General features: G+C 38.3%; 1 long non-coding RNA gene across 8 annotated transcripts in view; it reads right to left on the bottom strand.

The window, feature by feature from the left end:
* The window catches only part of LOC101679517, a 66430-nt gene extending 62075 nt beyond the window's left edge, over nucleotides 1-4355 (bottom strand). For 4 of the 8 annotated variants that reach the window (XR_001177391.2, XR_001177390.2, XR_001177392.2 and 1 more), the window contains exons 1-2: nucleotides 4190-4355; nucleotides 915-965 (exon numbers count right to left, since the gene is read on the bottom strand). This is a non-coding gene — a long non-coding RNA (uncharacterized LOC101679517). The remainder of the gene's footprint in view (nucleotides 1-914; nucleotides 966-4189) is intronic. The other 4 variants (XR_001177394.2, XR_001177387.2, XR_001177396.2 and 1 more) reach the window with 1 other exon arrangement.
* Between the last annotated feature and the right edge of the window lie 21125 nt (nucleotides 4356-25480).

Genomic DNA, 25480 nt, shown 5'->3' with positions numbered 1-25480 from the left:
AAATATAGCTTGTGAGCAAACATGGTTTGCTGCTCAATTGTTCAAAACTGTGTTCACACAAACAATTGTGGGGGTAATTATTAATGCTAAAAATATGTGAAGTTGTGACTCTGCATTTGAAGTCTAGAATGTGTCATTTGTTTTATTCATGATAAACAGATCATTTAGTTGGAAAAATCCCATCTGCTTAGATATATCTCTTATTATTTATGAGAACCATGTTTAGGAATGCAGGCAGCACATGTGCATAATTAATCCTGAAGAGAATTAGACATTGTTTGATTCACAGCTGAATGCAATTAGCATTAGGAAGTTTACATATGTTGGCAATAACACAGATTAGCAACTAAAGTGCTTGTTAAAAAATTTAACCTGAGGCTGCTGGAGCAGACCTCTCTTAATGATGCTTTAAATGTTGTTGATGAAGTAATAATCAATTTTGTTTTATAAATAGTAAATCAAGAATTTAGGTCTAATTAGCAGTGCTACAGATCACTTCACTTACGTATCAGATGTACTTGTGATGTGTGCTATGAACTTTCTTGGAGTCTTGTGTGCAAACAGTTGTTCTGGAGAAGACGTGATCCCTTCTTGGAAAAAGAAATCATGCCCCAACTAGAGAAGTGTGCGGTGTCCACCTTTTGGAAGGACTCCCCTAGCAATGTTGAGTGAGCCCCAGAGTTCTGGCTTTGTCGCTCAGCAGCTTTTAATTGCAGGAGAGAGAAACAATGCCCTCTCTTCTGCAAGCAGAGCCATTAGCCAGCTTTACAGACTGTGAAACGGAATCATCTAATGGGGAGGGAGGAGAGAATGGAAATGCCGAAAATGAGGCCGAAAGTAAAATTGAGCTGTAATTGTTTGCACTTCAACTTGGAGAAGTTCACCATTAATTAAAACATTTCTGCACCACTCACCACCAGACTGGCAAGAAGGAGGCAAGGCTACTCCAGAGGCAGCCCAGGAACCTGCAGGGAGAGCAAGGAAGCCTTTAGGGAGGGAGGGAGCATCTTCAGCACACAGATGCAAAGGGTCACAGGAGTGCAGGCGGACCATGGTCACCTGACTGTTTCCACAGGGCCACCCAAGGTGAGGATTTTGACTCTTCCTGCGCCTCCTTATAAATTTCTATTCTACATGTTCAGAATGAATTGGGATAGAGAACAATTTAGCTAGGAAACATTTGCCCTGTTCCATAGAGTGTATCACATTTCTTTCTTTCACATTTTAACATCTCTGAAACATGGGTGCCTCTCTCCAAGATGACCATCTTACAGTTAATTGGCAACAGTTTTTCTCTTTAGTACATAAAATAATGCTACTAGCACATTGGTTTCCTTTAAATGTAGTACTAAATGTCTCTTCTGTGCCAGACACTGTGCTAGGGATGAGGAATAAATGACATGTAATGTAATGCGAGAAGGATTATCATAAAGGTCTGTACAAAGAACATGCTTGCCATTGAAGTCAGGGCCCTGTGTGGGTGTGGCCCTGATGTTCTGTAACAGGGTCTGGGACTTGCACCCATACCCATCATCACTATAGTTAACTTTTTCCCGGATGATAAGCGATGGCAGGGGACAAATGTAGAATGTAAGCTCTGTGCAGGCAGGGAAGTTTTCTGTTTGCTGCAGAGATCCTTGCTCTGAGAACACTGCGTGGCACATGCAGACACTCAGTAGTTTCTCCTTGAGTGAGAACCAGGCCAGGGTTTGGCTTTGCCCTATGCGCAAAGATGTTTGTACATTTATAAATGGTTGAAAATAAAAATCAAAGGAAGATTGTTTTATGACATACTAATGTTACCTAAAATTGCAGTTCCCATGTACATAAATCCAGTTTTCTTGGCACATATCCAGAGTCATTCATTCTTTCATATTTTGTCCATAAGTCTTTTCTCATTACAGAGGCCCCATTGAGTAGTTGTAATGGGGTTCTTACGTGCACAAAACCTAAAGTATTTATTGTTTGTCCATTTACACAAAAATGTGCTGGCCCCCATACAAGGCTGCTGTGGGAAGGATCAGCTGTGAGGAGCTTTGGCGGAGCCCAATTGTCCCGTGCCCTCACTCACGCCTTCCTGCCCCTCTTCTCAGCGGATTAGGAAACCTGAACATCATCACTGCTGACATGCTCTATGATGAGGAAGCCAAACCCCATCCTGAGCCCCCTCACATGCACACACGGCAGTTGTCCCTTGACCCTCATAAAATTAAATTAATTTTGGCTCTCCTGGTAGAAATGCATAAGCTGAATTGTATATATTAAAGCTTAATGATAATACCTCCTGGTACAGGATCAAATTTGGTACAACTTTAATCCATTTGGCTTCTATCCAAGAAGAGCCATTATAGGGAGAGAGTACCAGCTGAATTTCATTATCAAAATACTTTATGTGTTATGTGGTCCTGAGACGTAAATCTAGAGAGTGTTATGCTTTTAATTAAGGATTATCGGTTCTGAAGATCCTCTCCTCATTCGCATCTGCTACATGCTAAATGTTTTCACTTGTCCATTAGAGTGGACTACAAAGAATCACAAAGCACGACAAGCAGGCAGGAAGCCAACACAGGCTGAGGGTATCTGACATCAGGGCAGTGTTGTTAGTGTTCCCCTGGACGTGGGTATGGTCACTGATAGGACACAGAAAGCAGCCTTTGAAGAGGAGCAACCTGGGCACAGAGATAGAGAAAGCACATGTATCCATTCTAGTGTTCTGGGTTCTCCCCCTTTTACTCTCAACAGCACAACTTGCTAGAGACAGGAGTTCATTTCTTCTGGATGCAGAGACACAAATTAGCCCATTATTATAGTCTTTGCAAATCTCTAAGCACCGTGAAAATGGATCCAGATCTGTCTCGCTCATGGCTCTAGGTACCCCCCGCACCTTGGCATAGTACGTAGCCAACACATCTTTCTTACTAAAGGAAGATGCCCTGGCCGGGTCGTAAGCGGGCTTTCTCTTAGATCTCTCCTTAGAGCATGCAGTTCTTTCTGTCTCTAGACCATCTGTTGATGTCATGGAGTCTTTCTGAATGTGGGATAGATGCAAGTGTGCAAGAGGAAGCCTCCTCTCAACAGAATAAATGGGAGGGGGAAGGGGACAATTGGTTAAAAAATATTAAGACTTGAAGATGTTAGTCATTGTGTTATCTTGAAGGAGTAAATCCTAAGTCTAGGCAACAACTTCTGCAGTATCTCAGTGATACTGAAAACAATGGCCCCACATTTCTTCCTTACCTATCTCCATGATTCATGTAGATTTTTACCAATTTAGGTCAAGATTTAGCAATTCCTAAAGGTTTATATTAAAAATAAAATAAGTTATTTGGGAGAATTATTACCCAGTAGCCACTAATTTATCATCTATTAATATTTTAGTATAAACCAGTAAGTTCAGCACTAAGAATATAGAGCTGAGGAATGCAACAGGATGGCAATGGGGCACCTGGGTGGCTCAGTGGCTTAAGCCTCTGCCTTCCGCTCAGGTCATGATCTCAGGGTCCTGAGATCGAGCCCCGCATCGGGCTCTCTGCTCAGCGGGGAGCCTGCTTCCTACTCTCTCTCTCTGCCTGATTCTCTGCCTACTTGTGATCTCTGTCAAATAAATAAAATCTTAAAAAAAAAAAAAAGAGAGAGAGAAACAGGATGGCAAAAAACTTTGAAGAGCTGGATCAAATATCAAAGTTCAGAATATAAGGAACTGTCTACAGGAGAGTTCTACAAAGTTGGGAAGCTTATGAGTCACTAAGAGACACCTATGAAAGAGATGCTAAAATTGGGAGGAAGATTGTTTGTTGCAGAGACTACTAGGCCTAGGCCCCCAGTGTACATTTCCCCCTCCTGCCTTTTAAATAAACTAACACACACACACACACACACACACACATACACACACACAGAGTTTTAGCAAGAAGCAAGGTAAACCATTAGATATTTTCTAACCTTCCTTATGGCTAGGCGTGTCCATGTGTCTAAATTCTGGACAAGGAGAAGTTAGAAGAGATAATATTTGCAATTTCTATATCATATCCTTAAAAGGAAGTTGCTTATTTTCCAGTATGTCTCTTTTCTCCTTCCTGTGTACAAGATTGAGAATGGTGCTAGCTATCTAGGGTGTTAGTCAGCTAAGGCCACCATAACAAAATACCACAGTATGGGTAGCTTACATCACAGATATAGATTTTCTTACCAGCTCTGCAAGTAGAAATCTGAGATCTAGGGGCCATGAGGCTTGGTTTCTGGTGAGGCCTCTCCTGGCTTATAGATGGTGCCGTCTCACTGTGTCTTCACGTGGCCTTCCCTTGGTGCACACGTGGAGAGGGACCTCTGCTATCTCTTCCTCCTTGTGCAAGGCCCCCAATCCTGTGGGATTAAGGCCCCACTCTTATGACCTCACTGAATCTTTATGACCTCTTTCTAGGCCCTACCTCCAAATCCAGTCACATTTGGGATTAGAGCTTCAACATAGAAATTTTGGGAGGGACACAGTTCTATTCATAACAGCCGGTTTTAAGGACACCACCCCAGGCCACAGCAGAGCACAACAGTGGAAGAAACCAGTGGGTCTGGCTGACTCTTGACAGCAGGAGGTGTGAAACCTCCTGCTTGCCTGCCCCTCTCAGGGCTGTTCTTCCTCAGCCTCTGGGTTCTGGATGTGTTTGTTATAGCAGCTGTATCCTAGTGGAGTGTGAAAGAGGAGAGCCAAAAGGAACCTTCTCTTCACAAATCTGCTTGGGGAACTACTCATAAAAGAAACCATACACACACACACACACATACAGGGAGAGAGAGAGAGAGAGAGAGAATGAGAACAGGTCATCCATCCTCTTATCTGAATCTCTTTTTGAATGTGCTTTGACTCCATTTAATACTAATCTAATTACATCCCAATAGGCAAATGCTTAGAAATCAGAGTCTCATCTTTTATATAACGACTCTATCTAATCTGTGGCAGTGGAATTCGTTTTGGTCCTACTTTGTGATAGATGTGAGGATACCAAAGGTATAAATTTAGATATTGGCTTAATTATATTTCTTGCCAAGTTCACATTGCCAAACTTAAAAGACAGTGCGCATTTTTTAAAGTGCATACCTCTGTAAAAATAGAATTATTTGCCACGAAATTAAAGTACATTCTGTAAATGCCTTCTTTAGGATGCTGAGAAAACAGAGGAGTTCTTGGGTTTCTTTTAGGGACAGTAGAATATTCTAAAAATAGATAAATGGTGACGGTTGTACACCTCTCTGAACTTAACAAAACCACTGATCTGTACACTTTAATGGGTGAATTCATGTAGCATTGAGTTGTATCTCAATCAAGCTGCTAAAAAAAAAAGTAGAAGTAGGAAGTATATGGCCAAACACATTGAGAAACCTTCCCTACTTTATCCACCCTAGGAAGAGTTATCAGTGCTGGAAGAGCAAACAAACAGAAAGCCATATAACTTTGCTTACCCAGGGTCTTCCTGAAATTATTTAACTCTGACTCACTGTATCGCGTAACCTCTTGCAGCTGAGATGGGTGCTCAGCCAAAATAATAGAGCACTCTGAACCCCTGCTTTCCTGGCTTATTTAAAAGTTTCACACACCATATCCAAGAAGCCCAAGGGGAGGGCGTCCAAGCCTCGCCCAGCAACTCAGCAAGGGCCATCGTGAGACTCATATTGACTGGCACGCTCCATTGTCCTCATCCCATAGGCTTTCCTTTGTCATTTGACTTTGTGGTACAAGTACTTCCTTCCCTAGCTCTGCCCTCTGAGCATGAAGAAGGGAAGGACTGGACCCAAGTTTCCATTTATCTTTTCTGGTGCAGAAATCTGCCATGTGGCCTCTCCTGACTGCCCAAGATGGTGAGAAACCTCAAAGGAAGCTTTGCAGGGTGTACTCTGCAAGAGGAAAGGGGACAAGGAGATGGTTAATAGCTTTTGGCTTTCCACTGCAGCATTTACAAGTCCATCCCCTTGACTAGTCAACAGATATGTAATATATATTTCTAGGGAGATCCCATGTGGCTTGTTTATTGAGGGAAGTATTTAGTGATTGAGAAGGATCTTCTGTATCAGGTTTAAACATAGAATTAAATTAACAGTGTGTCAAATTGTCACAGAATATTTGAACATTGATAGAGAATTATAATTGTGAAATTATAGGATTTTGGAGTTGGAAGAACATACACACACTTGTGTGTGTGTGTGTGTGTGTGTGTGTGTGTGTGTGTGTTTGTGTGTGTATGTTCTGCTACCTTCCACCCCCAGGCTCTTTTTAAGGAATGTGTGTATTCTTCTCTTCGGGTCTCAATTCCCAGGCCACCCCCAGTAACTGCAGCCCGCTGGAGGTCCAGTTTCCATGTCATATCCAGCCTTCAGCACTAGGTCCTACATTTCTCCTTAAATATCAGTAAGCTAAAAATGACACATTTGCCCTGAACCAACCTCAAGACAATCTCCCTCAGGGACAAATCTATTTATTATTAGAATAAGTAGTGGTTAGAACTGATCACCAAGTGTGACAATACAAATGCATATCCCCATGAGACAGCTTCTAATATATAAATGGACAGCTCAAGACACAGATCTATCATCCATCTTTTTGTGTATGTATACATGTATCTCATCCCTATATATGTGTGTGTGTGTATATATATACTAATTAGTATATATATCATTATATATAATAATATATATTAGTAAGTTCTTACTATTTTAAAATAGTAATATTTTAAATATTAATATATATTAGTATATATATTAGTACACTAATATATATTAGTAAGTTCTTACTATTTTAAAAATCCAGGCTAAGGGCACCTGGGTGGCTCAGTGGGTTAAGCCTCTGCCTTCAGCTCGGGTCATGATCTCAGAGTCCTGGGATGGAGCCCCACATTGGGCTCCCTGCTCAGCGGGGAGCCTGCTTCCCCCTCTCTTTCTGCTTACCTCTCTGCCTACTTGTGATCTTGATCTCTCTCTGTGTCAAATAAATGAATAAAATTAAAAAAAAAATCCAGGCTATATCCAGTGTTTCCTGGTTCTATAAGGTAGCCAAAATTCAAAACAAAAAATTGGATTGAAAAAAGGAAAAAAAAAGAAGGAAGGTCAAGGGGGAAAAGCTAAGTAAAAAAACCATATAGCCTTAGTATTGTATTTGAGGGATAACCACGTGTAAGGGACACTTAGAAAGTCAAGTCATCCTTTGCTCTGCACACAGTTATTTTGTATGTTGTATGCTGGTGGAACCAAACAGTTCTGTGTTTGTGGAAAAGCAGTTACAGAAGGAGCCCTCTGGCATGCATGGGAGCTAGACTGCATACCAGGGTCATGAGCATGCCCAGGGATTTTCCTACAAAAGTCACTGAATTAAATAAGCATTCTCAAGAAGATAAGACACACATAATGCTGGGGTCTCTGAACCTGCATAATCTGTGTTCTGCCTTCTGAGGGGTCCCTCACATAGTGGGTCCAACACACACACACACATGCACACACACATATCTTCTTTATTTGTTTCCTTGTTTTTTTTTTCTTGTGTTACTATAAAATGGAGAGGAACATTAATTAAATACTTTTACCAAGCCAGCTGAATTCATTGGTCTCCTTTATCCTTTATTCTAAATTTGATACTTCTGAATAAATGGAAGTCTCTATACCTTTGATGGGGGGGAGTCTTAGGGTCCTAAACAATGAGTTAGTTGAAGGGATTGTTCAGACCCATACCTTCTAAATCTGAGTACCCAGTTGGCCTTACTTTGTAAGTTTATTCCTTTTTATGAGAGTGTTGGTGAAAGACAGAGTTGGTGCATCTTACAAAGTTTCACAATTTCCACATTTTACTATAAGTCTAATTCCTTTTCTTCTGCTTTCTTTAGATGTAGAGAACAGCAGGTGATTATTTTACCATACTGTTCTTGAACTGTAGATACTGTTAGACCTTTCTCTTGGCTAAATAATCCAAGTTCCTTTCCTCGAATTTTCCTTTGTAGCTCCTATTTCTCAACGCTTTAACAACACAACTTTCCTTGAGGTCCTCAGTTGATACAAATGGTCATTTTCACTTTTTTTTTTCTCTGCATGATTACTTGAATACTATTTCTAAGAAAAAATTAATATAACTCTAAATGGTCTTACACTATGCACGTTACAGGGTCTAAAGAAATACACTCCCAAGATTCAAAAAGACTGGTGATTAATTTTGAAAATTTAGGCTGAACTAGGTAGCTCCAGAAAATGGGATAAAATAAAACATGTAAGTTTTATTTGTCAGAACAAAGAGATTTGCCGTGATAATTACAATTGGGCAAGTCTAATGTGAGGTCCCTGGGGCAGAAAAAGAAAAGACCCCTACAGCTTCTATGGGATAATAGAAACAAGAACAATAAGCAGCATGGGATTTTATAGGGAGAAAAAGTCACTCAAAACACTAAAGTCCTCCTTTCTTTAACAAAATTACAAAATTAGTAGATGAAGGGAAAGTATTTAGTTTAATGCACCTGGTCAGCTCGAAAGCTTTCAATAAAGTTTTACCTCAAAATGCAATTCAAATTATCTTATGAAAAAAGTATAACTTTGGAGACAAGTGAAACCTTTTACCTAATAAAGTGCTTACCAAAGATTTGAAGCCTAACATCAGGCAAGGAAATATGAAAACTGGGCTTGCATCAGTGTTCAGAGAACAAGGTGACACCTGCCACATACCTCCGGGCTAGTTCTTCCTTATTGACGTTCTCCTCAAAGACCAGACCTTGAGTCTCTAAGGGGGAAAAAAAAGGCACCGGAAATGTTACAAAGTCCAGCACATCAGGCACTTTAAAGGGTAAAGATAATGTGGGAGAGGCCAGGGAGATGCACAAGATGCCTGACAAGACACCCCAGCTGCCTTCCCCTGGCCGCCCATTGTATGGCGCCCACACCAGTCCTGCGCCCTCACAGCCCTCCCACCCACACCCCCCCAGGAGGTATACAGGACTCTCCTCTGCAGAAAATTAAGAACCCTGGTGGAAAAAAACATAGACTCTGACATTTAAAGTTCCCATCACATAAATATCCATGTCAAAATTTTTCCTACACACCAAGAGATGTTATCCAGTTTTCCTTTTTCAATGTATAAACATGTCTCACTCCCAAATTTGAATGAACAGTCAAGAAAGACCAAATATTTGAGGAAAATATTAAAATACAGAGTGACACAAATAGAATAGAAAAAAACAGAGGCAACATAAAGCACAAAAGAAAACTTAAAACATTGTGTAAGTGACCATTATTATCCTGATCAATGAGAGAAGATAATGTACCTAAAAGAAACAGGTTGTAATAATAATAAGGACTAATCAGAAAGCAAAGAATAACACTTAGAATTTAAAATGTGATTACAGAAAAAAAGAAAATTCTCAAAAGATATAAAAGATAGTGTCAAGGAAGGAAGTGTCCCAGCGGGGGTTGGGGGTCGGGGAGAAGACAAACACTACAGAAGAGAAGTAGAGAACTGAAAAGCTACAAAATCCAGAAATAAAGAACTAAGAAAACAGAGGCGACAAAATTATCAAAAATCAGTTCAGAAGCATTTCACAGAACGGAAGGTCATACGTCTCCACATGGAAAGGGCCTACTGAAGGCCAAGCACAATGGAGAAGGATTCTCACCAAAGCAGATTGTTACGAACTTTCCGAAACAAAAGGGTGGATAAAGATTCTAAGAATTCCTGAAAGAGCAGAAGCAAGTTGTGGAGAAATACGTAGGAGCAAGAAATTATATTCGAATTTTTAAGAGCAACCCTGAGTTCCAGAAGACTGTGGTTCGGTGCCTATAAAATTTCATTATAAAGTGATTTTAAAGTTAATCAGTCATGTATGACAGTAGAATAAAGGAGTCACCAGATATTCAATATCTAAATTAAATGTGTTTCCTGTGCACTCTTTTTTAGGAAGATACTAGAAGATTTGCTTTAAAAATACAAGAGAAGAACAAAAAAAAAAAAAAAAAAGCACCACTAATGAAGATCCAGGAATCCAGGTTTCAAGAACTGGAGACTTTCAGAGGTAAGGACCACTATGTCGGCTCTACACACCTAGAAAGAATATCGAATAGAGCAAGAGACAGAGAACTGGTGTGGGGATGGGGAAACTGCTTAAAACTGTGTTTCAACATTAAATAAAAAAAAATGTTAGGGATGGCTGGGTGGCTCAGTTAGTTGAGCATCTGCCTTCGGCTCAGGGGTCCTGCTCCTGGGGTCCTGGGATCAAGTCCCACAGTGGGCTCCTTGCTCAGCGGTGAGCTTCCTGTTCCCTCTGCCTGCCAATCCCCCTGTTTGTGCTCTCTTGCTCACTCTCTTACTCTCTCCAAAAGAAAAAAAAGGTGTTAATAGCCCTTTGACATATTTTGGGGTATTTATTTTAATAGGTTTATTTTGAAAACTACTTCATAGGAAATATAAATAAAAAATAGAGAAAAACAAACAAGGAAATAATGAGAGAATATTAATTTCAGGGGGAGAAAAGCTTTATTAGGAAAGAATTGTTATCCCAGAGTGAAAACTATTTACATAACAATAAATAGTTTAAATTTATATAAACACTATTACCTTAACCAGAAAATTATAATTTAACTCTATCTAGAGACTGGGGAGAGCAAGTGATGGGAAGCATAAGAGAGGTAAATTCTATACTTCCAGAACAAAAAGTCAATATATTATTTCTATAATTGTTAAATTAAGAAATGGATATACATGTGATATATGGGGATATATATCTATGAATCCCAGAATATATATGTCATATATAGGATACATAGGATATAAATGACACTTATGGACATATATATGACACATCTCTATGAATACCGTAGAAGTACCATACCAAGGAGAAACATGTTAATGGCATTGAAAGTGGTTGTCTTTATAGAGCAGAGAAACTAAGGGCTGTAGTAAGGACTGTTGGATTGTGACATAAGCCTTTTTAGCCCTATATTCATGTATTTCAGAAAGTTGAACACATACTCATTAATACTAATTGGAAGAAGGAGGTTGAGAAGATTGTGCTGAGTTTTCTCCACATCAGTCAAACTGTTCAGGTTAAGTAGTGTAGTGGTGACCTTGATCTTTGGACTGGTTGTTTTGTGGGGGTTTTTTGTTGGGTTTTTTTGTTTGTTTGTTTTTGTTTTTTTAATATCTGGGAGTGAACCCTCCGGGCAAATTCAGACTTATTTGCAGTTACAATAAGGTGCATAGATTAGGCCACTATTTCTAAAGTGCTCTTTATAAATAAGATGTCATTTTATTTATATGCACATAATTTTATTTTTCAGCTTGGTTTTCTCCAGTGATTTTGTTTGGCATACAGGAGGTACAAATTTCACTGTAAGAATTAAAACCACACATAAAATCCCTGAAGGTATTAGAGGAGTATATTTTTCATCTAAAACTTTCTGTCTTTATATCTTAGGGCTTCTAATCTCTACTCAAGGCTTTCTTGTTCAAATTTCCTTCCTCGTTTTTGATAACTGTTTCTCTTTCCCCACATGGTAACAAAATTTCTACCAGCCCCTCAGGCTCTCTAGGACCTCCTGTAGCCCCTGAGAGCAGTTAAGGCTAAGAGAGGCTAACCTGAAAGGGGCTTCAGGAATTGCTGCAAAGGGGATATCTGGGTGGTAGCTCGGTCAGTGAAGTGTCTGCTTTTGTCTCAGGTCATGATCTCAGGGTCCTGGGATCAAGTTTCATGTCAGGCTCCTCACTCAGCCAGAGTCGGCTCTCCTCCCTTTATCTCTGACCCCACCCCCCACCCTCCATCCCCCATCTTCCTTCCCCTGCTTGCTTGTACTCTTTCTCTCTCTCTCTAATAAATAAATAAATAATCCTAAAAACAACAAAAAGAATGGCTGCAAAACACCATTCCTACAAATGCTGAAAGGCACTGTTGGCTCTAGACTTCAGGAAGATAAACTTCCCAGAAATAATCTGAGTCAAATACGGACAAAGACTGTTAGACATTTGGTATGGACTGATGTCCGCAGGAGTCAAAAAGAAAAAAAAATAGTAAGTCTGTGTAAAAACAGTCAGATTTTATGGCAAATAAGAATTTTCACCAAGAATTGCATGATACAGTATAAAACAGAAGTAACACACATGCATTTGGCATATTCGTGATATCCAATAGAGAAAAACATCAAACCGGTGATTTGGCAGGCCGAATAAAATAATAAATAACCAAAGAAAAGTTTGGCGTGGTTCTTTTACTTTGTGGACAGTTTTGTTGCCTTCTCAGTTCAAACATCATAAAAATAAACTGCTCTACCTCAGCTTTTGGAGATACCTGCTCCGTGTTATTTTTGACAACTTAAAAGGGAGCATACCATTCCAAATTTCACAGTGACCAGCGCATTTGTAACACAACGAGCCCCTTTTATTTCAGGAAGCAGCCAAAAGCAATTAAGGAAGACTGTATTCATCACAGCAGAATGCATCCTGTTCAACTAATTGGAACATTAGACACTACAATCTTGGCCAAACGTACCAACTATGAAGAGCTGTCACCGTCTTAATAATTCTGTGACGGCCAGAGGAAGACAAACAGTTGTTGTTGACAAGTGTTTGATCTTCATAAGTCTGCTGCTGGGACAAACTACAAACTGTATTTTATCCTGTACTTCTGTGATCCTTCACCCAGATAAGAACCAACACCTGGCATCTTTTCAAATTTTCTTTTTTTTTTTTCCTTTTACATCAGTGGCAAAAGTTAAAAAGGTAACATGAAAAGAAAGATGAAACAGGAATACTGTTCAAATTGAAGGACTGTAGTTTCAAGTTTCAATCCTGTATCAAAACATCTCCGCCTTATCTTCTTTTCCAGTCATCGCAAATGATGAGGATAAAGAGATACACAAACATCAGTACAATGCTGCATGTGTACTGCAATCCAAAAATCACAGCTACAAAATTATACCTGACATATCAAAACCCGACAGTCACATCCTCCAGATTTCCTTCTCTCGTTCCCATGGACCTTCTTGATTAATAAATCTGACACATAAAAAGCATCTATATGACTAAAGTGCCAGTTACTGGAAAGACCGTTTTGATCTATTTCTCAACTTTTAGAAGAAATATTCTCTTTTTCATGAATACAGGATCCGTTCACTGACTGCCAGCTTTCAAATGACCACCTCTTGAAGTTTAATTTTAAGTTTTAAATAAATATTGTATGCATGCAGAATAATTACGATGCTCTAGAGAGATACTGTATAATGACATTGATTCTTTTTTATCTGAAAATGCCAAGCCCTTAAGGCAGCAAAGTCTGCATTTGCTACAGATGTGGAAAGGTTCATTCCATGTGTTAAATTTCAGAAGGGGCACGCATGGCACTTTCATTAAGACGCTAGCGGTATTTCCTGAGTAAACTCCAATTTTCTTGAGTGTAAAACTTATTTCCATAAGACTCCTCTGGTCTGAGCTACAGCAAGGAGCTCACTGGCCTTCAAATGAATGTATGTGTCTCTGTGTGTATGTGTGTGTATTTTTTTTTTTACAAAAAAATACATTAAGCGAACAAAATGTTTCTTCATTCTGAAGTGAAGACTAGTTTAAAAATTATTCGTCAGGCTGTTTCCCGAAATACAATACCTTAGTTCCCTCCCTCCCAAACTTCATGGATTCTACCCTGCATCTTTTTCACATATAGAGAAACATGATGAAGCTAAGACAAGGATCAGAGATAGACATCAGGACTATGTCTCATCTTTTGTGTCCTCTGCTGGGATTCCTTGGAGAAAAAAAATGCATTTTGTTTAAATATAATGACACTCATAGGGTTTTCCATGACTCCCTGTTCCCTTCCCTTCAACAAAGAATTCGTCTCTGTCCACCCCTTTTTAAATGTCACTTTCCACACTGTTTCTTCCTCCTGCCTTCTTTTTCTTCATTATGTGGATTACTCTCTGGAATTATGCTATTTATTTCTGTGTGTTCATGGTGAGTTTTGACCACTCTAAGCTCCATGAAGCCTGGGACTTTCTCCACCTTGTTTGTTGCGATTTTCCTAGCATCTGAGATAGTACCCAGACAATGAGAATAAAGGAACAGGTATGTGAATGATAATGGCTAATCTCTGATTTGATATATTTTTTTATTTTTTCAGACATATTAGGTTGGCTTCTCTGAGAACACTGAGCTAAAGAACCATTTGTCCATGCCCACTGAGCTCAGGTGTATTTTGCCTCAAACTTCTGATTGCCACATTTGTAGCTCTCTGCTCTGAAACTTGCCACAGGTGCTCCTTTCAACTTTGTCCATGGTGGCATAATTTACACATCCGAAACACTACAGCCTAACAGATAGATATGTATACTGATCAAACATTTCAAACCATGGACATAATTTGATTAATGCAAAAACTCTGATACTGCCCTTTTCTTCTGAGCCTTACCTTTCTGTATATGCAACTGATGTCTGAGATCTTTTCATGTATAACTTGGAGGCACATCAGTTTCAACAGGTACAGCACTGAACTCATTATTCCCTCCCGGACCTTTATTTCCTTGTATTTGTTATTTGAGTCAAAGATACCTTGATCTAACAAGTTACCAAGTAAAAATCATGGGAGTCATTGGACAGTCCAACCCCATCAAGTCCCTCCCCACAGCCCAGCCTCAAGTCAGTGTTTACTCTGTCAATTCCACCCTTGACTGGTGCTCCCCTGCAGCTGTCTTGGGGGGGGGGGTAATGATGATCTCATCCTCTGGGGTGTTTTTTTTTTAGCTTTCTGTAAGGGGTTCTCTGTCTTTGTATCTGAACCTCTCTGATATTTACTTCCTATGTAAACATCATGGTCTTAGAAAAAGGTAAAAGATATTAATGTTACCTTCTTTGAACTCTTCTGTTCTTCCCAGGGTCTGGAAGTCCAAATTTCTTGTCTCAGCTTTAAAAACTTCTGCTTTTTGCCTCCAGCTAACCTCGTCCCCTGCAGTGTCCACCCAAACCTTACTCTTCATTTAATATGGACAATGCAGAGTTCCCTGAGGAAACTCTGTTCTTCCATACCCCAAGACACTGCACACAGTCCCCTTCCCTTCTGGAGTAATCTTCTTTTTTATACCTATAAATTACCACACATTCTTGAGGGCACCCATTAAGGATTTTCTCTGACTCTTCTCTTCTTTGTGTACATAACTCTTATTATAATAGTTCCTATTTACACTGAATTATATTTATGCAATTATATTCCTCTCTGATCTGTCTATGAGCAACTTGTGGCTAGGTGGCGTATTTTACTATTATGTCTGCTACCTAACAAATGTTGAGTAAATATTTGCTAGGTTAATGAATAAACAAGTGAATGAATGTACATTCTCTTTTCATGTACTTCAGTGAATTGGAATTTTTGGCAATTGTTAAGAATATACACTGAGAATAATTATTAATTAATTCATATCTATATGAAATCAGAATTTTCTTAGTTCCTTTAACAATAAACCCACTATTATTACTTATATTCAAGCTTTCCCTATGTATTATTTATTTCCTTTGGGACATCCCTTTCTTTCTAATTCACTCTGTATCCATTAAGTTAATGCTGATTAAAATTGATTGTTTTGATCTTTGCGTAGATGTCACATGGACTTTTATGGACATTCCATTATAATTAAACATATATTAATGGACATTTAAAACATGCCACTATTTTTTAATAAAGCTTGTGTCTGTGGTCCACTGCTGGTGAAATGACCCAATAATATATCAGAACCGTAGCTTCTAATTTTGATAGAGAACACATTTGGCTTCCAAGTTTTTAAATCAAGGTCCTTTTCCACTTGGTTGGGTACCAAATGCATCACACAGATTCTCTTTACATATAAGAATATTATCTACTGTTGTGGGCAGATCTAAGTGTAGTGCTAAGACAGCCTAATTAAATTAAGCCTGTCCTTACTGCACAAGCATAAATTTAAAAATTATGTTAAGCCGCTGTTGGAAATTTTAAAGTTATAATTGAAAATAAGTTTTAATCCATTAGCAAGTAAATTTTACTTTTATCTTGACCTTTCTTGGTTGTATTTTGTTTTGTTTTGTCTTTTAAAAAAACTCATCTTCTTGCTATTATTAATAAAAAGTCTTATTTGTTTAAAACTTCCTCCTATGGGGTGTCTGGGTGGTTAAACATCTGACTCTTGATATCAGCTCAGGTCATGATCTCAGGGTTCTGGGATGGAGTCCTGGGCTCAGGGGGGAGTCTGCTTGAGATTCTGTCTCCCTCTCCCTCTGCCCACCACCCATGCATGTGTGTGTACTCTCTCTCTCTCTCTCTCTCTCTAAAATAATGAAAAAAATAAATTTTAAAAAATTTTTCATTTGTTCTATCTCAAGGTTTTGCATCAGTGTCTCAGATTGGACTAAAGACATTTGCCATTTCACATTTCAGAGGCTCCATTTGTGTATGTTTTATATATTAGATATCTGCTGTATATAGCAGTTATCTGTTTTGGGGAAAGGAGGGGTTCTATGACTAAATGGGGCTTTCAAACAGTTACAAATTGAGAATGTTTTTAGTCATCACTTCATAAAATTTTGGAAGGAGTATATTAGCTTGTATTGAATATACGTTTCCTATAATAAAGTTATCAGGCATTTGGTCAAAATGTCTTTAGCTTTTATATTGGACTATTTAGTAAATATAACCATCAGTTTTATAGATCTATATAAATGTAGTGCTTGCTAGCATCCAAATAATTTTTTCTTCTTTCCTTTGAAGGCAGCAAGTTCTCTAACCAGTTTTATTGAATTGCTTAGACAAGTTCCAATGTATATGGTGTTTTCAGAGAGTAAGAAGTCACAGGGGCACCTGGGTGGCTCAGTGGGTTAAGCCTCTGCCTTTGGCTCAGGTCATGATCCCAGGGTCCTAGGATTGAGCCCCGCATTGGGCTCTCTGTTCAGCAGGGAGCCTGCTTCCTCCTCTCTCTGCCTGCCTCTCTGCCTACTTGTGATTTCTGTCTGTCAAATAAATAAATAGATAAATAAATAAATATGTAAAAAGAAATCACAGGTATTGAGTATATCCAATCCAATTTCTGGGAAAAAAAAAACTGTATTAAACTAAAATCTATTTCCAGGAAAGTAAGCTTTATTTGCATCACTGGACAAAGAAGTCTGATTTTTATTTTTTCTATGGAAGCCCCACAGAGACTGGCTCACATGACCTCTTCTTATGTACTCTGCATGGAATAGGGATACCTTTCAACAGATTCATCCTGGAGATCATGTGAGTTGTCACATGCTTTCCGTACTCCCATCTGGAACCCCTGAGTACTCTGGTGACCAGTCAGTTTGAATGGTCTCCGTTATTGATACTTTAGGAAGGGAGTCTAAGAATTAGGAAGACAGATACATAGGTCTCCTTCCTGCTGTATGATTTTAGACAGTTCATCTAACTTCCCCGAACATAGGTTTCCTCAACAATGAAAGAAAGGAGAGAGTAAAGCTTTCTTATGAGCATTAAATTGGTTCATCTATCTTATGACTCTCATATGGGCCAGGCATGAGGTAGGTCCTCATTAAGTTGGTGAAGGTGGCTGGTATTGTCGCGTCACATTATAATGCAACGTGTAATGCAATGTCTCGCAGGAGCACAACTAGAGAAGAGCATTTGTTGATCCAAGTGTTAAGCACCCATTTAAGCTGGAAGGAGAAAACTCTCAAGTTTCAAGATGAGCTTAATATCATAATAGCCCCAAATATTTCTTTATGAATATAGTATGCTCAAATTATATAGTTATTTCTTTAAAAGAGAACAAAAAAATGGCTCTAAGTAAATTTTCACTTGCTCTTCTTAAAAGAAAAAGCCAAGTTAAAAAAAAAAATACCTAGTGTGCTTGAGTCAATATATATTACTATTTTCCATAAACTCAGAGAGCCACTTTCACAAAGTTACTTACCTAACTCTTGTGGAAACTGAACACTGACATGCTATTACTCCCAGGAGCCTAGAGGAATCTTTCTAAAACTGTGAAGATGGCATATTTATATTTATAATTATGAGTGTGAAATCTCCAGCATTTTTCTTAAATTTGAGCCCCGTCTGTGGTTAATCTGTAGAGCTTAATTTGTAAAACAGAATAGCCCACAGAATTGCTCACAGGTAAGTAAGATCATTTGGGGATAAAGACAGAAATCCCAGCCATGAGCTAGAAGTTATGCTCAGTTCTTGACCAGTCTTTCCTCTATCAATGATTCTATCTTCTCAAGTGCCCAGGATCCACATCAAAGTGACCTTCACAAGTGTTTCCTCAGCTAGCTCTTTATAGTACACTGTTTTACGTCCACCTAACCTCCTCAGCTCTACCATGACCTGATTTTTCTGGGACTCTTTGTTTCATGGATTATGTGTGCTGCTAGTATTAACTAACTAAAAATCTGAATTAGTTCCTGTGATTCCTTTCCCAAATAATACAGATAATTGTAATAAATCGCCATAAGAAAATGGCCAGAGTTTCCAGTTTTAGTCTCTAGCAGAGTTTCACTAAAAAATAATATAGAGCAACCCAAAATTTGGAAAGTAGTTAATAATAATCAAAGCCACCTTCTTTAGTCAGGACTTTCTAAGACATAGTGACATTTCTTCCCCATGCTCCTGGTGTCTTCTGTTGTAGAAAAATCATAGTGCTGTCTATGTCTCCTGCCTCCCACCCGCCTTAATACATCCAGTTGCCTGGGAGAGTGTCAGGTACAAAAAATGTCAGCAACCAAATATTGAAATCATTACAAGGGAGCATATGGTTAAATTGGGGATATGTCTTTAAGGATCATTCAGAGACATATAGTATCTGAAGGCTTTATGAAGAACTAAGTGATTTCTCTTATTCTCCGTATGGAAAGATAACCTTAAAAATACTTGCCCTCAAGAACTCGAAACACTTGTCTGATGAGATCGTGCCAATTGGAGACAAAATGGAGGCACAAGAGGGCTTTAGGCTAAGTGAAATAAATCAGATGGAGATTGACAAATATGACTCCACTCATGAATGAAATGTTAAAAAAAAAAAGAATAAATGAACAAAAAGCAGAATCAGAACTGTAAATACAAAGAACAAACTGACGGTTGCCATTGAGGGGGTAGGAGTTTGAGCAGAATGGGTGAAGGGGAGAGGGAGGTATAGGCCTCCAGTTGTGGAATGAGTAAGTCATGGGAATGAGTTGTGGAATGAGTAAGTCCTGGGAATGAAAAGCAGATGATACTGTAATGGTGATACTCTACTGGTGATGGAATGGGACAGATGGAAGCTATTCTTGTGGTGAACATAGCATAATGTGTAAACTTGTCAGATCATTAAGTAGTACACCTAAATGTAACATGATGTGTCAACTGTACTATTTTTTTTAAAGGTCATTATCAAAAAGCAAAAACAAAAACAAAAATCTTATCCTAAAAAATTTGCTATCTTTTCCCCAGGGGAGCCTTTGTTGTCCCTGTGTTAACTCATAAAGAAAGAAAAAAAAATCAAAACAAGTAAGTTATCTGGATAAAGATCACTTTTTAAATGTTATTTTTTTTTTAATGTTAATCAAGATGTTTGTCCCTTCACATTTTAGTCCATTAGGAACTCATTCTAATAATTTTCTTTCATGGGGAAAAAGAAGGCTTAAACAACTGTTACTAAGAACCATCTCCTTGTGTTGTGCTGTTAAGGAATTTATAACTATTATTGAAATAATACCTTTGTAATTTGTCAGAGGACACTGAAGAAGAAAAAATCTGGAAGTTGTTGCCCAAAACATGAGTTAGAGCTTGTCTGCTACTTTCACCATTCGCTTTAAAAAGTAGAATTGTGCTAAAAATAGAATAAACACTAGAATCAGGTAGACCTGGGCTTAAATAACACAATATCGTCTACTTACTCACTGTGTGACCCTGGAAGAGTTACTTTTAATTATTATGCTTCTCAATTTCCACATCTGTAAAATGGAAAAAGAAATAACTATTTCTCAGGTGATCCAGTAGATACTGAAGTTGATAATGTGCCTGGCAAGTAGTAAGCAATTTATAAATGTCAGTTTCTTCACACTCTCACTCCATTAATTGACAATTAAGTACATTTAATGTTTAAATTTGCATAGGAGTTTAGTGTTTTTCAGTTACAAGTTAAAATCATGATTCATAAATGTTTTATAACCACTTTAATATCAATCAAAATATTCTTACCAGTAGATTCCCATGTTGACAAGATTTCATTTTAGATATCTCTTTCACTATTTGAGAGCATATGTATGGAAAGATACTCCAAACTTAATTATATTTGCTCAGTTCAGATGGATATATGCTGCAACTGCCTCAACTTGGGCCTTTTCTCTAGGTTCCTGCAGTAACTTCCTGGCGGCTTTCCTTGACTACAGAGCCAACACCGCCATGTTCATCTGCTCCACGGTAGCCCTCCCCTGCATTGGGTCTCCCAGATACATGGGATTGTCTCTCTAGAACCTTTAAGAGCTCCCCATTACCAAAAGTTTACCTGGCATCCGCAAAGTAATTTCTCATCCTCCCATTCCCATCGAACTGACTTACCTGTCAGGTATCCTCACATTCTCTTTCACAGCCACTTAAAGAACCAAGTTCCCACAATGGCTGTTTCCAGTGCTGCAAACTCAACATGTCTTGACTGTTCTCACCAACATTGTACAAAGAATGCCTTTGGTAGAGAAGTCCTCTGAGGCACCCCGTCCGCAGCCCGATTTTTGTCAGGGTCATCAAGGTCATTTAAATCTTACTATTCCAAGAGGCTCTGCTGCCACTGAAGGCCAAGTGAGCTTTCAAACCAACCCTCCTGTAGATACGAGCTCTTCACTGTATCTATGTACACCAAAAACCAAAAGCAGGAAGACTCTGAGATTGACACTTGGTGAAAGGAAATAGCACCTGGTGAGTTTTTATTTTTATAGGTTCCAGCCAAAGAAGAGGCTGCAGTCTGCACCAAAATTGGTAGGTGTCAAAATTCTGAGAGAAGACCTACAGTCTGTATGGTTTGAAGAACCAGGATAGAGAATTCAGGGAAACCATGGTCACTCAAAAGAAAGAAGGAACCCAGAAAGAAGAGAGCCAGAGAATAGGAACTCCAAATTCTCTGTGTTGACTCTGCTCTAGTCTTTGACTAAGCCACAAACAACTCATTTACTGGGTGGGATGAAGAAGCTGAGTCTGAGGAAAGGAACCGTGAGTGGCTGCCAAGAGTCTGAGTCTGCTGTTTGAATCCAACCAGGTTAATTGTGTGCAAAAACAGACAAAAATATGTCAGTACTTTTCAGGGGAGTATCATCAAATTTAGTCTTCAAAACAACCTTCACAGTGTCCAGGATATAATACAGAATTGCTCAGATAGGAAGAACAGGAAAATAGGGCCCCTTCTCAAAAGAAAAGAAATCCACAAAGACTGAGCTTGAGACCATTTACATGTTGAAATTGGCAGGCCAGATTTTTAAGTCAGCTATTGTAATGCTATTTGAGAACATGAAGAAAAATATGTCTGCCAATGAATTAAATTATAAAGAATTATTTTAAAAGAACCAAATGGATGATTTTAAACTACAAAACAAAATATATGAAATCAATTATGCCTTTCCAGTAAACTTACCTAGATTCTCATCTTTTAGTTAAAATTAACCTTCACTTCACTCACAGATTGGTATTTGTCCTCCTATTATTGCCATTTGTGGTCTCTCTTCTGTGATTTATTTATGTACATCTCTTACTCTCTGATTATAATTCCTGGCATCATTCATTACATATCATCTTCCAGCAACAGAAACCTAGTATTTGCGGGATCGGCAACACTGGGAAATGGTTGCCATCTTGGGCACTGGAGTTAGCAGACCTGTGTTTGGTTTATACGTCCAACAATCCTACTTAATTCATCTAAGTCTCCACTTCCACATCTATAAAACTGCAATAATAATAATTGTGAAAATTAAATGAAATAATGCATAGAAAGCACTTAGCACATTTGTTAATTTATTCTACAAAATGTTTGGACCACCCAGCCATTATGGAACAGGCATTCTGCTAGGTATTAGAGATAGAGCAGTAAGGACCTTGTAAGGTCCCAGGCTTCCTGGGAGTTCATACATGAGAGAAGGGAGACATTAAATAAGTAAAGAAACAAACATAATTGCTCTGTATTTCATAAGTGCTATGGAGGAAATACACAAATATTAACAGGCTAGCAGTTAATTTAGTTACGGTTCAATGAATGGTGGTTATTTTGTTATTAGTATAGCATTTTTTGTTGTTGTTGTTGTTCCCCACAGCACTAACGCCCATGCTTTGGAGAAAGCATATGTGTAATGAACTTTTGCTAAACATACTTTCTAGTTGCTTAATTTGCATTAACTAAATCTTATAATAATATGAAAGAAAGGGCTATGGGCTCCGTGGTATGTCCATAGTCTGCCTGGCCCAGCACAACATGTGGCATCTGCTACTCTTTCCCTTCCAAAGGTCTAGACTTTTTTTTTTTTTTAAAGATTTTATTTATTTATTTGACAGAGAGAGAGATCACAAATAGGCAGAGAGACAGACAGAGAGAGAGATGAGGAGAAGCAGGCTCCCTGCTGAGCAGAGAGCCCGATGCGGGGCTCGATCCCAGGCCCCTGGGATCATGACCTGAGCTGAAGGCAGAGGCTTAACCCACTGAGCCACCCAGGCGCCCCGGTCTAGACTATTTTAGAAGGGAGAAAGTATTTGCTTAAATGCAATGTAATAAATTCAGTAATTAAATCTCAGAGAACTGAGATGTGGTGCTCAAGGGAGTGACAAATTTGAATTTGACTAGCCAGATTGTTTGTCCTTGGAGGAAGCATTAGCAGCTAATCTAGGGAGGGAAATTTGTTGTTAAAAGCAAACATTAGAATATAATAACTAAACAAGTGGTTTGACATGTGGTGCATTAATTGTGCTAATTGTAGGTTAAGAAGAGGTAGATCTCACACTGATAAATGTTGATTACAAGCTGGAAATTGCTGCACAGGAATTGTGGTTTTGTGCTTTTGCGAAGGAGTTTTGCTCTTGTTTGAGTCTGTTTGGGTGCGGGGTGGGGAAGCACTGCTCAGAAAACAATTAAGTTAGTTTGTGACACTAGACCCCTTAGGGAGAGTTTCAGAGGACTGCTGTGATTAAGCCCTTAGGACACAATTTCAAACAAGCTTTTCTCCAGTTGTGATCTCAAACATTTATCCCACTCCCTCCCTGCAACTTACAAGGCACACTTAACACTCACAAACACAAACATAGACTTAACAAAATAATAATAATAATGTGTGCAAAGCCAGTGTGTTGTCGGGAATACAAGTAAGCACCCATGAAGAAACAGAACAAACATCTAATGTTTGTTTTCTTTTGAAAAGTACTAATGTAGAAACACCACGGAATTACCTCTGCCTTCTTTCTTTTAAGGCAAATATGTAACCCACTAGGTCTAAAAGGGGTTTTTGTTTGTTGCTTCTTGTTTGTATTCTCTTTCATGGCTTGATGATATTCAGAAAATTTTTAGTAAGTCTCTCTGACTAGACACTGAAACTTTAAAATGGACCACAAGTTTCTTCTGAGTTTTTAAGTGGCCCTTCCTGCTCCGGGCTCACGTACATTTCCGTTGTTCTAAGGGTTAAAAACTGCACTATCACAATGACAAGCCTTATTACTCAGTCAAAGTAAATGGATCACCACATAACCTTACAGAAATGTTCTTCCTTAAGCTATTAAAACATTCCATGCCCTTAGATGACAACAATTTCTCTGCCTTTTGAAATTTCTTTTCTATCCTGCAGAGTTCATAGAGCTATGCTTGGTTAAAATCAACTTATATAAAACTATGCACTGTAAATTCTGACACTTCCGTTTGAATCTCTTTTCAAACACTTGTCTTTGCTCACCATAATAGATGTCAGTTCTTCTGATGTAGTTCAAGCATGAGCTTCATATGAAGACTCAGCTATGTCTGTTGCATTTCTGAAGCCACTACTCACTGAAGTTTTGTGCTGTTTGACATCAAAGATAGGCAAGAATCACCTGCTGAGTTCACATGCATGGAGCAAAACATCTTCAAATCACTTTTGCTAGACAAAAGTTTTTTTGTTTTTTTTTTTTTAATATTAAGCTTTCACTATCGTGTGGACTTAAAGACAAATGCAGTCCTCGTTAAGGTCACAACATTGTATTATTAAAATATGCATCAGGAGCTCTGAATTTAGCTAACTTTAAAACCAAAGGTAATTTGTGTGGTGGTTTCAGATTTGAACTCAGCTGCAAAGAATTCAGCATCATTCAGACATTCAAAATGTGATTTTTATTCAACACGCAGTTACTTTGCTCAAAGGTAAAAAGGCGCTTTAAACATTCTCAAACCAAGAGAATCTTCTAATATTTCTAACTTTAATAGTTGTCCTTGACATCAATTAAAGAGATAATTCCATTCAAGATAAATACTATATACAGAGTATTTGAAAACTAGAGATTTTTATTTTTAAAAATTCTACTTAAATTTCAGAGTTGCAGCAAGTAATACAGTGTATATCTTTCCTTTTTCTTTACCCCCAAAACCCAATAACCACAATAAATTTGAATAAAATTGAATCAGCAACGTAACTTGGCATTACTTTTGTTAAACGTCAGTATTTCTTACAACAGAATGAAAACGATGTTACTAAAGAGATGTGAATGTGGTATTTTTCCTGTCAGTGATGTTCTGGATAAAAGTTTTAAAAATTGAATTCCAGGGGCACCTGGGTGGCTCAGTCAGTCAAGCATCCGACTCTCGATCTTAGGGTCTTGGATAGAGCCCCATGTCAGGCTCCGCGCTCAGTGTTGAGTCTGCTTGAGATTCTCTTTCCTTTTTCCTCTGCCCCTCCCCCTGCGTGTGCACTCTCTGACTCTCCGTCTCTCTCTCTCTCTCAAATATATAAAATCTTTAAAAAACGTAAAAATAAAAATAAGTAAAACAATAAAATTTGGATTCCAAATTACTGAGTAATTAAATTCCATGGAAGGTTAAGTACGTGATATTAAAAATGAGGCAAAGGCTTGAACATGCCCAGGGTGAGCCCTTTTGGTAATTTGCTTTTTAGATGCCACTAGTTTACAAATTTTGGTTTTTATAGGAAATTATTTTAAAACTTTGGGAGTATATCATACATCTGTAAATTCTTGTTTGTGTACTTAGGTTATGCTTTTAAATGCACATTTATATGGTTTAAATGCATATGGTTTGCCATTACCTATATATAAATATCTATATATATATAATATGTATATTTATATATTATTATATTTCTATAAGCATTTTCATTAAAAAAAACAGAAAACATCTAACTTTAAAAATAAGTCACCAGATTGTTTTACTTTGCCATGAATCAGTATTTAGAAATTTCTGCACTTTTTTTTCCAGCCAGTACAGATATGCCTTGTGCTGATTTGTGGTCATACATATCATTCAACTCAAATCATCTCAGTGATGAAGGGTTTGA

The sequence above is a fragment of the Mustela putorius genome, unplaced genomic scaffold, assembly GCF_011764305.1.
Source record: "Mustela putorius furo isolate JIRA1106 unplaced genomic scaffold, ASM1176430v1.1 tig00003845_pilon_pilon_pilon, whole genome shotgun sequence".
In the NCBI taxonomy this organism is placed as follows: domain Eukaryota; kingdom Metazoa; phylum Chordata; class Mammalia; order Carnivora; family Mustelidae; genus Mustela; species Mustela putorius.
The sequence above is the reverse complement of the archived record's forward strand: the minus strand, read 5'-3'. Positions and strand labels throughout refer to the sequence as shown.